The sequence below is a fragment of the Pan paniscus genome, chromosome 18 (assembly GCF_029289425.2).
Source record: "Pan paniscus chromosome 18, NHGRI_mPanPan1-v2.0_pri, whole genome shotgun sequence".
NCBI lineage: Eukaryota > Metazoa > Chordata > Mammalia > Primates > Hominidae > Pan > Pan paniscus.
In genome coordinates this window covers 48,063,418-48,080,842 of record NC_073267.2, presented here as the reverse complement: position 1 = coordinate 48,080,842, position 17,425 = coordinate 48,063,418, and positions in this window count along the sequence as shown.

Here is a 17,425-nt window from a genome sequence, read left to right as displayed (position 1 = left end):
CCCTTCCATTCCGTTCGGGTTGATTCCATTCCGTTCCATTCGAATCCATTCCATTCCATTCCGATTGATTCCATGCCATTCTTTTCCATTCCATTCCGTTCCATTCCATTCCATTCCGATTGATTCCATTCCAATCCATTGCATTCCATTCCATTCAACTCCATTCCTTTGTGGTTGATTCCATTCCATTCCATTCCATTCCGTTCCATTCCATTCCATTCCTTTCCATTGCATTCCATACCATTCCATTGCTGTTGATTCCATTCCATTCCATTCCATTCCATTCCACTCCATTCCATTCCATTCCGTTCGGGTTGATTCCATTCCGTTCCAATCCATACCATTCCATTCCATTCCGGTTGATTCCATTCCATTCCATTTCATTCCATTCCATTCGTGTTGATTCCATTCCATTTCTATCTATTCCATTCCTTTCCATTCTATTCCATTCCATTCCATTCTATTCGCGTTGATTCCATTCCATCCCATACCATTCCATTCCATCCCATTCCATTCCATTCCATTCGGGTTGAATCCATTGCATTCCATTCCATTCCATACCATTTGGGTGGATTCAATTCCATTCCATTCAATTCCATTCCATTCCATTCCGTTCGGGTTGATTCCATTCCCTTCCATTCCCTTTCATTCCATTCCATTCCATTCCATTGCACTCAGGTTGATTCCATTCCATTTCTTTCCATTCCATTCCATTCCATTCCATTCGGGTTTTTTCCATTCCATTCCATTTCATTCCATTCCATTCCATTCCTTTCCATTCCATTCGGTTGATTCCATTCCATTCCAGAACATTCCATTCCATTCCATTCCATTCCATTCCGGTTGATTCCATTGCATTGCATTCCATTCCATTCTATTCCATTCCATTCCTTTTGCTTCCATTCCATTCCATTCCAATCCATTTTATTCCATTCGGTTTGATTCCATTCCATTCCATTCCAATGCATTCCATTCCATTCCATTTCATTCCATTCGGGTTTATTCCATTCCATTGCATTCCTTTCTATTCCATTCTGGTTGATTCCGTTCGATTCCATTCTACTCCATTCCATTTCATTCGGGTTGATTCCATTCCATTCCATTCCAATCCATTCCATTTGTGTTGACTCCTTTCCATTCCATTCCATTCCATTCCATTTCATTCCACTCCATTCCGTAAGATTCCATTCCATTCCATTCCATTCCATTCCATTTCATTCCAATCCATTCGGTTTGACTGCATTCCATTACATTCCATTACATTCGGTTGCTTCTTTTCCATTCCGGAACATTCCATTCCATTCCATTCCGGTTGATTCCATTCCATTCCATTCCATTCCATTCCATTCCATTCTATTCCATTCCATTCCATTCCATTCCATTCTATTCCATTCCATTCCTTTTGATTCCATTCCATTCCATTCAATTCCATTTTATTCCATTCGGCTTGATTATATTCGGGTTGTTTCCATTCCATTGCATTCCATTCCATTCCATTCTATTCCATTCTGGTTGATTCCATTCCATTCCATTCCATTCCATTCCATTCGGGTTGATTCCATTCCATTCCATTCTCTGCCATTCCATTCCATTCTATTCCATTCCATTCCATTCTACTCGCATTGATTCCCTTCCATCCCATTCCATTGCATTCCATCCCATTACATTCCATTCCATTCGGGTTGATTCCATTGCATTCAGTTGCATTCCATTCCATTTGGGTGGATTCCATTCCATTCCATTCCATTCCATTCGTGTTGATTCCATTCCATTCCATTCCTTTCCATTCTATTCCATTCCATTCGTGTTGATTCCATTCCATTCCATTCCATCGCATTCCATTCCATTCCGTTTCATTCCATTCATGTTGATTCCTTTCCATTCCATTCCATTCGGGTTGATTCCATTCCATTCCATTCCATACCATTCCATTCCATTCCACTCCATTCCATTCCATTCCATTCCTCTCCATTCCAATCCATTCCATTCCATGTGGGTTGATTCCATTCCATTCCATTCCATTCCATTCCATTCCATTCCATTCCATTCCATTCGGGTTGATTCCATTCCATTCCATTCCATTCCATTCCATTCCATTCCATTCCACTCCATTCCATTCCATTCCATTCGGGTTGATTCCAATCCATTCCATTCCATACCATTCCATTCCACTCAGGTTGATTCCATTCGATTCCATTCCATTCCATTCCATTCCATTCAGGTTGATTCCTTTCCATTCCATTCCATTCCATTCCATTCTTGTATATTCCATTCTATTCCATTCCAATCCATTCCATTCCATTCCGTTCGGATTGATTCCATTCCGTTCCATTCGAATCCATTCCATTCCATTCCGATTGATTCTTTGCCATTCCTTTCCAATCCATTCCGTTCCAATCCATTCCATTCCGATTGATTCCATTCCATTCCATTGCATTCCATTCCATTCAACTCCATTCCTTTGTGTTTGTTTCCATTCCATTCCATTCCATTCCATTCCTTTCCATTCCGTTTCATTCCATTCCATTCCTTTCCATTCCGTTTCATTCCATTCCATTCAATTTCATTCCATTCGGGTTGATTCCATTCCATTCCATTCCTTTCCATTATATTCCATTCCATTCCATTCCAGTCGGGTTCATTCCTTTCCATTCCATTCCATTCGATTCTATTCCATTCCATCCCCTTCCGGTTGAATCCATTCCATTCCCTTCCATTCCGTTCCATTCCATTCCATTCCATTCCATTCCGGTTGATTCCATTCCATTTCTTTCCAATCCATTCCATTCCATTCCATTCTGGTTTATTTCATTCCATTCCATTCCATTCCATTCCACTCCATTCCATTCAATTCCATTCTATCCCATTCCATTCCATTCCATTCCATTCCATACCGTTCCATTGCTGTTGATTCCATTCCATTCCATTCCATTCCACTCCATTCCATTCCATTCCGTTCGGGTTGATTCCATTCCGTTCCAATCCATACCATTCCATTCCATTCCGGTTGATTCCATTCCATTCCATTTCATTCCATTCCATTCGGATTGATTCCATTCCATTTCTTTCTATTCCATTCCATTCCATTCTATTCCATTCCATTCCATTCCATTCGGGTTGAATCCATTGCATTCCATTCCATTCCATACCATTTGGGTGGATTCCATTCCATTCCATTCAATTCCATTCCATTCCGTTCCGTTCGGGTTGATTCCATTCCCTTCCATTCCATTGCATTCCATTCCATTCCATTCCATTCCATTCCACTCAGGTTGATTCCATTCCATTTCTTTCCATTCCATTCCATTCCATTCCGGTTTTTTCCATTCCATTCCATTCCATTCCATTCCATTCCATTCTATTCCATTCCATTCCTTTTGATTCCATTCCATTCCATTCAATTCCACTTTATTCCATTCGGCTTGATTCCATTCAGTTTGTTTCCATTCCATTGCATTCCATTCCATTCCATACTATTCCATTGTGGTTGATTCCATTCCATTCCATTCCATTCCATTCGGGTTGATTCCATTCAATTCCATTCTCTTCCATTCCATTCCATTCTCTTCCATTCCATTTTATTCTATTCCATTCCATTCCATTCTATTCGCATTGATTCCATTCCATCCCAATCCATTCCATTCCATCCCATTCCATTCCATTCCACTCGGGTTGATTCCATTGCATTCAGTTGCATTCCATTCCATTTGGGTGGATTCCATTCCCTTCCATTCCATTCCCTTCCATTCCATTCCATTCCATTCGTGTTGATTCCATTCCATTCCATTCCATTCCTTTCCATTCTATTCCATTCCATTCGTGTTGATTCCATTCCATTCCATTCCATCGCATTCCATTCCATTCCGTTTCATTCCATTCATGTTGATTCCTTTCCATTCCATTCCATTCAGGATGATTCCGTTCCCTTCCATTCCATTCCATTCCATTCCATTCTTGTTGATACCATTCCATTCCACGCCATTCCATTCCATTCCATTCCATTATGGTTGATGCCATTCCATTCCATTCCATACCATTCCATTCCCAATGGGTTGATTCCATTCCATTCCACTCCATTCCATTCGGGTTAATTGCATTCCATTCCATTCCATTCGACTCCATTCCGTTCCATTCCATTCGGGTGGCTTCCATTCCAGTCAAGAACATTCCATTCCATTCCATTCCTCTCCATTCCAATCCATTCCATTCCATGTGGGTTGATTCCATTCCATTCCATTCCATTCCATTCCATTCCATTCCATTCGGGTTGATTCCATTCCATTCCATTCCATTCCATTCCATTCCATTCCACTCAATTCCATTCCATTCCATTTGGGTTGATTCCATTCCATTCCGTTCCATACCATTCCATTCCACTCGGGTTGATTCCGTTCCATTCCATACCATTCCATTCCATTCCGTTCCATTCCATTCCATTCGGGTTGATTCCATTCCATTCCATTCCATTCCATTCCATTCCATTCCATTCTTGTAGATTCCGTTCTATTCCATTCCATTCCATTCCATTCCATTCCATTCCGTTCGGGTTGATTCCATTCCGTTCAATTCGAATCCATTCCATTCCATTCCGATTGATTCCATGCTATTCCTTTCCATTCCACTCCGTTCCATTCCATTACATTCCGATTGATTCCATTCCATTCCATTGCATTCCATTCCATTCAACTCCATTCCATTGTGGTTGTTTCCATGCCATTCCATTCCATTCCCTTCCATTCCTTTCCATTCCATTTCATTCCATTCCATTGAATTTCATTCCATTCGGGTTGATTCCTTTCCATTCCATTCCTTTCCATTATATTCCATTCCATTCCATTCCAGTCGGGTTCATTCCATTCCATTCCATTCCATTCGATTCTATTCCATTCCATTCCCTTCGGGTTGAATCAATTCCATTCCCTTCCATTCCGTTCCATTCCATTCCATTCCATTCCATTCCATTCCATTCCGGTTGATTCCATTCCATTTCTTTCCATTCCATTCCATTCCATTCCATTCTGGTTTATTCCATTCCATTTCATTCCATTCCATTCCATTCCATTCCATTCCATCCCATTCCATTCCATTCCATTCCGATTGATTCCAATCCATTTCTTTCCATTCCATTCCATTCCATTCCATTATGGTTGATGCCATTCCATTCCATTCCATACCATTCCAATGCTGTTGATTCCATTCCATTCCATTCCACTCTATTCAATTCCATTCCGTTCGGGTTGATTCCATTCCGTTCCAATCCATACCATTCCATTCAATTCCGGTTGATACCATTCCATTCCATTTCATTCCATTCCATTCGGGTTGATTCCATTCCATTTCTTTCTATTCCATTCCATTCCATTCTATTCCATACCATTCCATTCTATTCGCGTTGATTCCATTCCATCCCATTCCACTCCATTCCATCCCATTCCATTCCATTCCATTCGGGTTGAATCCATTGCATTCCATTCCATTCCATACCATTAGATTGTATTCCAGTCCATTCCATTCAATACCATTCCATTCCATTCCCTTCGGTTTGATTCCATTCCCTTCCATTCCATTGCATTCCATTCCATTCCATTCCACTGAATTCCATTCCATTCCATTCCATTCCATTCCATTCCATTCCACTCAGGTTGATTCCATTCCATTTCTTTCCATTCCATTCCATTCCATTCCGGTTTTTTCCATTCCATTCCATTCCATTCCATTCCATTCCATTCCATTCGGTTGCTTCCATTCCATTCCAGAACATTCCATTCCATTCCATTCCGGTTGATTCCATTGCATTCCATTCCATTCCATTCTATTCCATTCCATTCCTTTTGCTTCCATTCCATTCCATTCCAATCCATTTTATTCCATTCGGTTTGATTCCATTCCATTCCATTCCAATGCATTCCATTCCATTCCATTTCATTCCTTTCGGGTTTATTCCATTCCATTGCATTCCATTCCATTCAACTCCATTCCTTTGTGTTTGTTTCCATTCCATTCCATTCCATTCCATTCCATTCCATTCCATTCCTTTCCATTCCGTTTCATTCCATTCAATTCCTTTCCATTCCGTTTCATTCCATTCCATTCAATTTCATTCCATTCGGGTTGATTCCATTCCATTCCATTCCTTTCCATTATATTCCATTCCATTCCATTCCAGTCGGGTTCATTCCTTTCCATTCCATTCCATTCGATTCTATTCCATTCCATCCCCTTCCGGTTGAATCCATTCCATTCCCTTCCATTCCGTTCCATTCCATTCCATTCCATTCCATTCCGGTTGATTCCATTCCATTTCTTTCCAATCCATTCCATTCCATTCCATTCTGGTTTATTTCATTCCATTCCATTCCATTCCATTCCACTCCATTCCATTCAATTCCATTCTATCCCATTCCATTCCATTCCATTCGGGTTGATTCCATTCCATTCCATTCCATACCGTTCCATTGCTGTTGATTCCATTCCATTCCATTCCTTTCCACTCCATTCCATTCCATTCCGTTCGGGTTGATTCCATTCCGTTCCAATCCATACCATTCCATTCCATTCCGGTTGATTCCATTCCATTCCATTTCATTCCATTCCATTCGGATTGATTCCATTCCATTTCTTTCTATTCCATTCCATTCCATTCTATTCCATTCCATTCCATTCCATTCGGGTTGAATCCATTGCATTCCATTCCATTCCATACCATTTGGGTGGATTCCATTCCTTTGCATTCAATTCCATTCCATTCCGTTCCGTTCGGGTTGATTCCATTCCCTTCCATTCCATTGCATTCCATTCCATTCCATTCCATTCCATTCCACTCAGGTTGATTCCATTCCATTTCTTTCCATTCCATTCCATTCCATTCCGGTTTTTTCCATTCCATTCCATTCCATTCCATTCCATTCTATTCCATTCCATTCCTTTTGATTCCAATCCATTCCATTCAATTCCATTTTATTCCATTCGGCTTGATTCCATTCAGGTTGTTTCCATTCCATTGCATTCCATTCCATTCCATTCTATTCCATTGTGGTTGATTCCATTCCATTCCATTCCATTCGGGTTGATTCCATTCAATTCCATTCTTTTCCATTCCATTCCATTCTCTTCCATTCCATTCCATTCTATTCCATTCCATTCCATTCTATTCGCATTGATTCCATTCCATCCCAATCCATTCCATTCCATCCCATTCCATTCCATTCCACTCGGGTTGATTCCATTGCATTCAGTTGCATTCCATTCCATTTGGGTGGATTCCATTCCCTTCCATTCCATTCTCTTCCATTCCATTCCATTCCATTCGTGTTGATTCCATTCCATTCCATTCCTTTCCATTCTATTCCATTCCATTCGTGTTGATTCCATTCCATTCCATTCCATCGCATTCCATTCCATTCCGTTTCATTCCATTCATGTTGATTCCTTTCCATTCCATTCCATTCAGGATGATTCCGTTCCCTTCCATTCCATTCCATTCCATTCCATTCTTGTTGATACCATTCCATTCCACGCCATTCCATTCCATTCCATTCCATTCGGGTTGATTCCATTCCATTCCATTCCATACCATTCCAATGCTGTTGATTCCATTCCATTCCATTCCACTCTATTCAATTCCATTCCGTTCGGGTTGATTCCATTCCGTTCCAATCCATACCATTCCATTCAATTCCGGTTGATACCATTCCATTCCATTTCATTCCATTTCATTCGAGTTGATTCCATTCCATTTCTTTCTATTCCATTCCATTCCATTCTATTCCATACCATTCCATTCTATTCGCGTTGATTCCATTCCATCCCATTCCATTCCATTCCATCCCATTCCATTCCATTCCATTCGGGTTGAATCCATTGCATTCCATTCCATTCCATACCATTAGGTTGTATTCCAGTCCATTCCATTCAATACCATTCCATTCCATTCCCTTCGGTTTGATTCCATTCCCTTCCATTCCATTGCATTCCATTCCATTCCATTCCATTCCATTCCATTCCACTCAGGTTGATTCCATCCCATTTCTTTCCATTCCATTCCATTCCATTCCGGTTTTTTCCATTCCATTCCATTCCATTCCATTCCATTCCATTCGGTTGCTTCCATTCCATTCCAGAACATTCCATTCCATTTCATTCCGGTTGATTCCATTGCATTCCATTCCATTCCATTCTATTCCATTCCATTCCTTTTGCTTCCATTCCATTCCATTCCAATCCATTTTATTTCATTCGGTTTGATTCCATTCCATTCCATTCCAATGCATTCCATTCCATTCCATTTCATTCCTTTCGGGTTTATTCCATTCCATTGCATTCCATTCTATTCCATTCTGGTTGATTCCGTTCCATTCCATTCCACTCCATTCCATTTCATTCGGGTTGATTCCATTCCATTCCATTCCATTCCATTCCATTCCATTCCATTTTATTGCATTTGGCTTGATTCCATTCGGGTTGTTTCCTTTCCATTGCATTCCATTCCATTCCATTCTATTCCATTCTGGTTGATTCCATTCCATTCCTTTCCATTCCATTCCATTCGGGTTGATTCCATTCCATCCCATTCCATTCCATTCCATCCCATTACATTCCATTCCATTCTGGTTGATTCCATTCCATTCCTTTCCATTCCATTCCATTCGGGTTCATTCCATTCCATTCAGTTGCATTCCATTCCATTTGGGTGGATTCCATTCCATGCCATTCCATTCGATTCCATTCCATTCGTGTTGAATCTATTCCATTCCATTCCTTTCCATTCTATTCCATTCCATTTGTGTTGATTCCATTCCATTCCATTCCATCGCATTCCATTCCATTCCGTTTCATTCCATTCATGTTGATTCCTTTCCATTCCATTCCAATCGCGATATTTCCGTTCCCTTCCTTTGCATTCCATTCCATTCCATTCGTGTTGATACCATTCCATTCCACGCCATTCCATTCCATTCCATTCCATTACGGTTGATGCCATTCCATTCCATTCCATACCATTCCATTCCCATTGGGTTGATTCCATTCCATTCCACTCCATTCCATTCGGGTTAATTGCATTCCATTCCATTCCATTCGACTCCATTCCTTTCCATTCCATTCGGGTGGCTTCCATTCCAGTCAAGAACATTCCATTCCATTCCATTCCATTCCTCTCCATTCCAATCCATTCCATTCCATGTGAGTTGATTCCATTCCATTCCATTCCATTCCATTCCATTACATTCGGGTTGATTCCATTCCATTCCATTCCATTCCATTCCATTCCACTCCATTCCATTCCATTCCATTCGGGTTGATTCCATTCCGTTCCTTTCCATACCATTCCATTCCACTCGGTTTGATTCCATTAAATACCATTCCATTCCATTCCATTCGGGTTAATGCCATTCCATTCCATTCCATTCCATTCCATTCAATTCTTATAGATTCCTTCCTATTCCATTCCATTCCATTCCATTCCATTCCGTTCGGGTTGATTCCATTCCGTTCCATCCCAATCCATTCCATTGCATTCCGATTGATTCCATGCCATCCCTTTCCATGCCTTTCCGTTCCATTCCATTCCATTCCGATTAATTCCATTCCATTCCATTGCATTCCATTCCATTCCACTCCATTCCTTTGTGGTTGATTCCATTCCATTCCATTCCATTCCTTTCCATTCCATTCCATTCCTTTCCAATCCGTTTCATTCCATTCCATTCAATTTCATTCCATTCGGGTTGATTCCATTCCATTCCATTCCATACCATTCCATTGCTTTTGATTCCATTCCATTCCATTCCATTCCATTCCACTCCATTCCATTCCATTCCGTTCGGATTGATTCCATTCCGTTCCAATCCATACCAGTTCCATTCAATTCCGGTTGATTCCATTCCATTCCATTTCATTCCATTCCATTCGGGTTGATTCCATTCCATTTCTTTCTATTCCATTCCATTCCATTCCATTCTATTCCATTCCATTCCATTCTATTCGCGTTGATTCCATTCCATCCCATTCCATTCCATTCCATTCCATCCCATACCATTCCATTCCATTCGGGTTGAATCCATTGCATTCCATTCCATTCCATACCATTAGGGTGGATTCCATTCCGTTCCATTCAATTCCATTCCACTCCATTCCGTTCGGGATGATTCCATTCCCTTCAATTAAATTGCATCCCATTAGATTCCATTCCATTCCATTCCACTCAGGTTGATTCCATTCCATTTCTTTCCATTCCATTCCATTCCATTCCGATTTTTTCCATTCCATTCCATTCCATTCCATTCCATTCCATTCCATTCCATTCCGTTGCTTCCATTCCATTCCAGAACATTCCATTCCATTCCATTCCGGTTGATTCCATAGCATTCCATTCCATTCCATTCTATTGCATTCCATTCCTTTTGCTTCCATTCCATTCCATTCCAATCCATTTTATTCCATTCGGTTTGATTCCATTCCATTCCATTCCAATGCATTCCATTCCATTCCATTTCATTCCATTCGGGTTTATTCCATTCCATTGGATTCCATTGTATTCCATTCTGGTTGATTCCGTTCCATTCCATTCCACTCCATTCCATTTCATTCGGGTTGATTCCATTCCATTCCATTCCATTCCATTCCATTCCATTCCATTTGTGTTGACTCCATTCCATTCCATTCCATTCCATTCCATTTCATTCCAATCCATTCTGTAAGATTCCATTCCATTTCATTCCATTCCATTCCATTCCATTCCATTTCATTCCAATCCATTCGGTTTGAATGCATTCCATTACATTCCTTTCCATTCGGTTGCTTCCTTTCCATTCTGGAACATTCCAATCCATTCCGGTTGATTCCATTCCATTCCATTCCATTCCATTCCATTCCATTCCATTCCATTTTATTCCATTCGGCTTGATTCCATTCGGGTTGTTTCCTTTCCATTGCATTCCATTCAATTCCATTCTATTCCATTCTGGTTGATTCCATTCCATTCCATTCCATTCCATTCCATTCCATTCCATTCCATTCCATTCGGGTTGATTCCATTCCATTCCATTCTCTTCCATTCCATTCGATTCTATTCCATTCCATTCCATTCTATTCGCATTGATTCCATTCCATCCCATTCCATTCCATTCCATCCCATTACATTCCATTCCATTCGGGTTGATTCCATTGCATTCAGTTGCATTCCATTCCATTTGGGTGGATTCCATTCCATTCCATTCCATTCCATTCCATTCGTGTTGAATCCATTCCATTCCATTCCTTTCCATTCTATTCCATTCAATTCGTGTTGATTCCATTCCATTCCATTCCATCGCATTCCATTCCATTCCGTTTCATTCCATTCATGTTGATTCCTTTCCATTCCATTCCAATCGGGATGATTCCGTTCCCTTCATTTCCATTCCATTCGTGTTGATACCATTCCATTCCACGCCATTCCATTCCATTCCATTCCATTCCATTAGGGTTGATGCCATTCCATTCCATTCCATAACATTCCATTCCCATTGGCTTGATTCCATTCCATTCCACTCCATTCCATTCGGGTTAATTGCATTCCATTCCATTCCATTCGACTCCATTCCATTCCATTCCATTCGGGTTGATTCCATTCCATTCCATTCCATTCCATTCCATTCCATTCCACTCCATTCCATTCCATTCCATTCGGGTTGATTCCAATCCATTCCATTCCATACCATTCCATTCCACTCGGGTTGATTCCATTCGATTCCATTCCATTCCATTCCATTCCATTCCATTCGGGTTGATTCCTTTCCATTCCATTCCATTCCATTCCATTCTTGTATATTCCATTCTATTCCATTTCAATCCATTCCATTCCATTCCGTTCGGATTGATTCCATTCCGTTCCATTCGAATCCATTCCATTCCATTCCGATTGATTCTTTGCCATTCCTTTCCAATCCATTCCGTTCCAATCCATTCCATTCCGATTGATTCCATTCCATTCCATTGCATTCCATTCCATTCAACTCCATTCCTTTGTGTTTGTTTCCATTCCATTCCATTCCATTCCATTCCATTCCATTCCATTCCTTTCCATTCCGTTTCATTCCATTCCATTCGGATTGATTCCATTCCATTTCTTTCTATTCCATTCCATTCCATTCTATTCCATTCCATTCCATTCCATTCGGGTTGAATCCATTGCATTCCATTCCATTCCATACCATTTGGGTGGATTCCATTCCTTTCCATTCAATTCCATTCCATTCCGTTCCGTTCGGGTTGATTCCATTCCCTTCCATTCCATTGCATTCCATTCCATTCCATTCCATTCCATTCCACTCAGGTTGATTCCATTCCATTTCTTTCCATTCCATTCCGGTTTTTTCCATTCCATTCCATTCCATTCCATTCCATTCTATTCCATTCCATTCCTTTTGATTCCAATCCATTCCATTCAATTCCATTTTATTCCATTCGGCTTGATTCCATTCAGGTTGTTTCCATTCCATTGCATTCCATTCCATTCCATGCTATTCCATTGTGGTTGATTCCATTCCATTCCATTCCATTCCATTCGGGTTGATTCCATTCAATTCCATTCTATTCCATTCCATTCCATTCTCTTCCATTCCATTCCATTCTATTCCATTCCATTCCATTCTATTCGCATTGATTCCATTCCATCCCAATCCATTCCATTCCATCCCATTCCATTCCATTCCACTCGGGTTGATTCCATTGCATTCAGTTGCATTCCATTCCATTTGGGTGGATTCCATTCCCTTCCATTCCATTCCCTTCCATTCCATTCCATTCCATTCGTGTTGATTCCATTCCATTCCATTCCTTTCCATTCTATTCCATTCCATTCGTGTTGATTCCATTCCATTCCATTCCATCGCATTCCATTCCATTCCGTTTCATTCCATTCATGTTGATTCCTTTCCATTCCATTCCATTCAGGATGATTCCGTTCCCTTCCATTCCATTCCATTCCATTCCATTCTTGTTGATACCATTCCATTCCACGCCATTCCATTCCATTCCATTCCATTATGGTTGATGCCATTCCATTCCATTCCATACCATTCCATTCCCAATGGGTTGATTCCATTCCATTCCACTCCATTCCATTCGGGTTAATTGCATTCCATTCCATTCCATTCGACTCCATTCCGTTCCATTCCATTCGGGTGGCTTCCATTCCAGTCAAGAACATTCCATTCCATTCCTCTCCATTCCAATCCATTCCATTCCATGTGGGTTGATTCCATTCCATTCCATTCCATTCCATTCCATTCCATTCCATTCCATTCGTGTTGATTCCATTCCATTCCATTCCTTTCCATTCTATTCCATTCCATTCGTGTTGATTCCATTCCATTCCATTCCATCGCATTCCATTCCATTCCGTTTCATTCCATTCATGTTGATTCCTTTCCATTCCATTCCATTCAGGATGATTCCGTTCCCTTCCATTCCTTTCCATTCCATTCCATTCTTGTTGATACCATTCCATTCCACGCCATTCCATTCCATTCCATTCCATCATGGTTGATGCCATTCCATTCCATTCCATACCATTCCATTCCCAATGGGTTGATTCCATTCCATTCCACTCCATTCCATTCGGGTTAATTGCATTCCATTCCATTCCATTCAACTCCATTCCGTTCCATTCCATTCGGGTGGCTTCCATTCCAGTCAAGAACATTCCATTCCATTCCATTCCTCTCCATTCCAATCCATTCCATTCCATGTGGGTTGATTCCATTCCATTCCATTCCATTCCATTCCATTCCATTCGGGTTGATTCCATTCCATTCCATTCCATTCCATTCCATTCCATTCCATTCCACTCAATTCCATTCCATTCCATTTGGGTTGATTCCATTCCATTCCGTTCCATACCATTCCATTCCACTCGGGTTGATTCCGTTCCATTCCATACCATTCCATTCCATTCCATTCCATTCGGGTTGATTCCATTCCATTCCATTCCATTCCATTCCATTCCATTCCATTCCATTCTTGTAGATTCCGTTCTATTCCATTCCATTCCATTCCATTCCATTCCGTTCGGGTTGATTCCATTCCGTTCAATTCGAATCCATTCCATTCCATTCCGATTGATTCCATGCCATTCCTTTCCATTCCACTCCGTTCCATTCCATTACATTCCGATTGATTCCATTCCATTCCCTTGCATTCCATTCCATTCAACTCCATTCCATTGTGGTTGTTTCCATGCCATTCCATTCCATTCCATTCCATTCCAATCCATTCCATTCCATTCCTTTCCATTCCATTTCATTCCATTCCATTCAATTTCATTCCATTCGGGTTGATTCCTTTCCATTCCATTCCTTTCCATTATATTCCATTCCATTCCATTCCAGTCGGGTTCATTCCATTCCATTCCATTCCATTCGATTCTATTCCATTCCATTCCCTTCGGGTTGAATCAATTCCATTCCCTTCCATTCCGTTCCATTCCATTCCATTCCATTCCATTCCATTCCATTCCGGTTGATTCCATTCCATTTCTTTCCATTCCATTCCATTCCATTCCATTCTGGTTTATTCCATTCCATTTCATTCCATTCCATTCCATTCCATTCCATTCCATTCCATCCCATTCCATTCCATTCCATTCGGGTTGATTCCATTCCATTCCATTCCATACCATTCCAATGCTGTTGATTCCATTCCATTCCATTCCACTCTATTCAATTCCATTCCGTTCGGGTTGATTCCATTCCGTTCCAATCCATACCATTCCATTCAATTCCGGTTGATACCATTCCATTCCATTTCATTCCATTCCATTCGGGTTGATTCCATTCCATTTCTTTCTATTCCATTCCATTCCATTCTATTCCATTCCATTCCATTCCATTCGGGTTGAATCCATTGCATTCCATTCCATTCCATACCATTTGGGTGGATTCCATTCCTTTCCATTCAATTCCATTCCATTCCGTTCCGTTCGGGTTGATTCCATTCCCTTCCATTCCATTGCATTCCATTCCATTCCATTCCATTCCATTCCACTCAGGTTGATTCCATTCCATTTCTTTCCATTCCATTCCATTCCATTCCGGTTTTTTCCATTCCATTCCATTCCATTCCATTCCATTCTATTCCATTCCATTCCTTTTGATTCCAATCCATTCCATTCAATTCCATTTTATTCCATTCGGCTTGATTCCATTCAGGTTGTTTCCATTCCATTGCATTCCATTCCATTCCATGCTATTCCATTGTGGTTGATTCCATTCCATTCCATTCCATTCCATTCGGGTTGATTCCATTCAATTCCATTCTATTCCATTCCATTCCATTCTCTTCCATTCCATTCCATTCTATTCCATTCCATTCCATTCTATTCGCATTGATTCCATTCCATCCCAATCCATTCCATTCCATCCCATTCCATTCCATTCCACTCGGGTTGATTCCATTGCATTCAGTTGCATTCCATTCCATTTGGGTGGATTCCATTCCCTTCCATTCCATTCCCTTCCATTCCATTCCATTCCATTCGTGTTGATTCCATTCCATTCCATTCCTTTCCATTCTATTCCATTCCATTCGTGTTGATTCCATTCCATTCCATTCCATCGCATTCCATTCCATTCCGTTTCATTCCATTCATGTTTATTCCTTTCCATTCCATTCCATTCAGGATGATTCCGTTCCCTTCCATTCCATTCCATTCCATTCCATTCTTGTTGATACCATTCCATTCCACGCCATTCCATTCCATTCCATTCCATTATGGTTGATGCCATTCCATTCCATTCCATACCATTCCATTCCCAATGGGTTGATTCCATTCCATTCCACTCCATTCCATTCGGGTTAATTGCATTCCATTCCATTCCATTCGACTCCATTCCGTTCCATTCCATTCGGGTGGCTTCCATTCCAGTCAAGAACATTCCATTCCATTCCTCTCCATTCCAATCCATTCCATTCCATGTGGGTTGATTCCATTCCATTCCATTCCATTCCATTCCATTCCATTCCATTCCATTCCATTCGTGTTGATTCCATTCCATTCCATTCCTTTCCATTCTATTCCATTCCATTCGTGTTGATTCCATTCCATTCCATTCCATCGCATTCCATTCCATTCCGTTTCATTCCATTCATGTTGATTCCTTTCCATTCCATTCCATTCAGGATGATTCCGTTCCCTTCCATTCCATTCCATTCCATTCCATTCTTGTTGATACCATTCCATTCCACGCCATTCCATTCCATTCCATTCCATCATGGTTGATGCCATTCCATTCCATTCCATACCATTCCATTCCCAATGGGTTGATTCCATTCCATTCCACTCCATTCCATTCGGGTTAATTGCATTCCATTCCATTCCATTCAACTCCATTCCGTTCCATTCCATTCGGGTGGCTTCCATTCCAGTCAAGAACATTCCATTCCATTCCATTCCTCTCCATTCCAATCCATTCCATTCCATGTGGGTTGATTCCATTCCATTCCATTCCATTCCATTCCATTCCATTCCATTCCATTCCATTCGGGTTGATTCCATTCCATTCCATTCCATTCCATTCCATTCCACTCAATTCCATTCCATTCCATTTGGGTTGATTCCATTCCATTCCGTTCCATACCATTCCATTCCACTCGGGTTGATTCCGTTCCATTCCATACCATTCCATTCCATTCCATTCCATTCCATTCCATTCGGGTTGATTCCATTCCATTCCATTCCATTCCATTCCATTCCATTCCATTCCATTCTTGTAGATTCCGTTCTATTCCATTCCATTCCATTCCATTCCATTCCGTTCGGGTTGATTCCATTCCGTTCAATTCGAATCCATTCCATTCCATTCCGATTGATTCCATGCCATTCCTTTCCATTCCACTCCGTTCCATTCCATTACATTCCGATTGATTCCATTCCATTCCATTGCATTCCATTCCATTCAACTCCATTCCATTGTGGTTGTTTCCATGCCATTCCATTCCATTCCATTCCATTCCAATCCATTCCATTCCATTCCTTTCCATTCCATTTCATTCCATTCCATTCAATTTCATTCCATTCGGGTTGATTCCTTTCCATTCCATTCCTTTCCATTATATTCCATTCCATTCCATTCCAGTCGGGTTCATTCCATTCCATTCCATTCCATTCGATTCTATTCCATTCCATTCCCTTCGGGTTGAATCAATTCCATTCCCTTCCATTCCGTTCCATTCCATTCCATTCCATTCCATTCCATTCCATTCCGGTTGATTCCATTCCATTTCTTTCCATTCCATTCCATTCCATTCCATTCTGGTTTATTCCATTCCATTTCATTCCATTCCATTCCATTCCATTCCATTCCATCCCATTCCATTCCATTCCATTCGGGTTGATTCCATTCCATTCCATTCCATACCATTCCAATGCTGTTGATTCCATTCCATT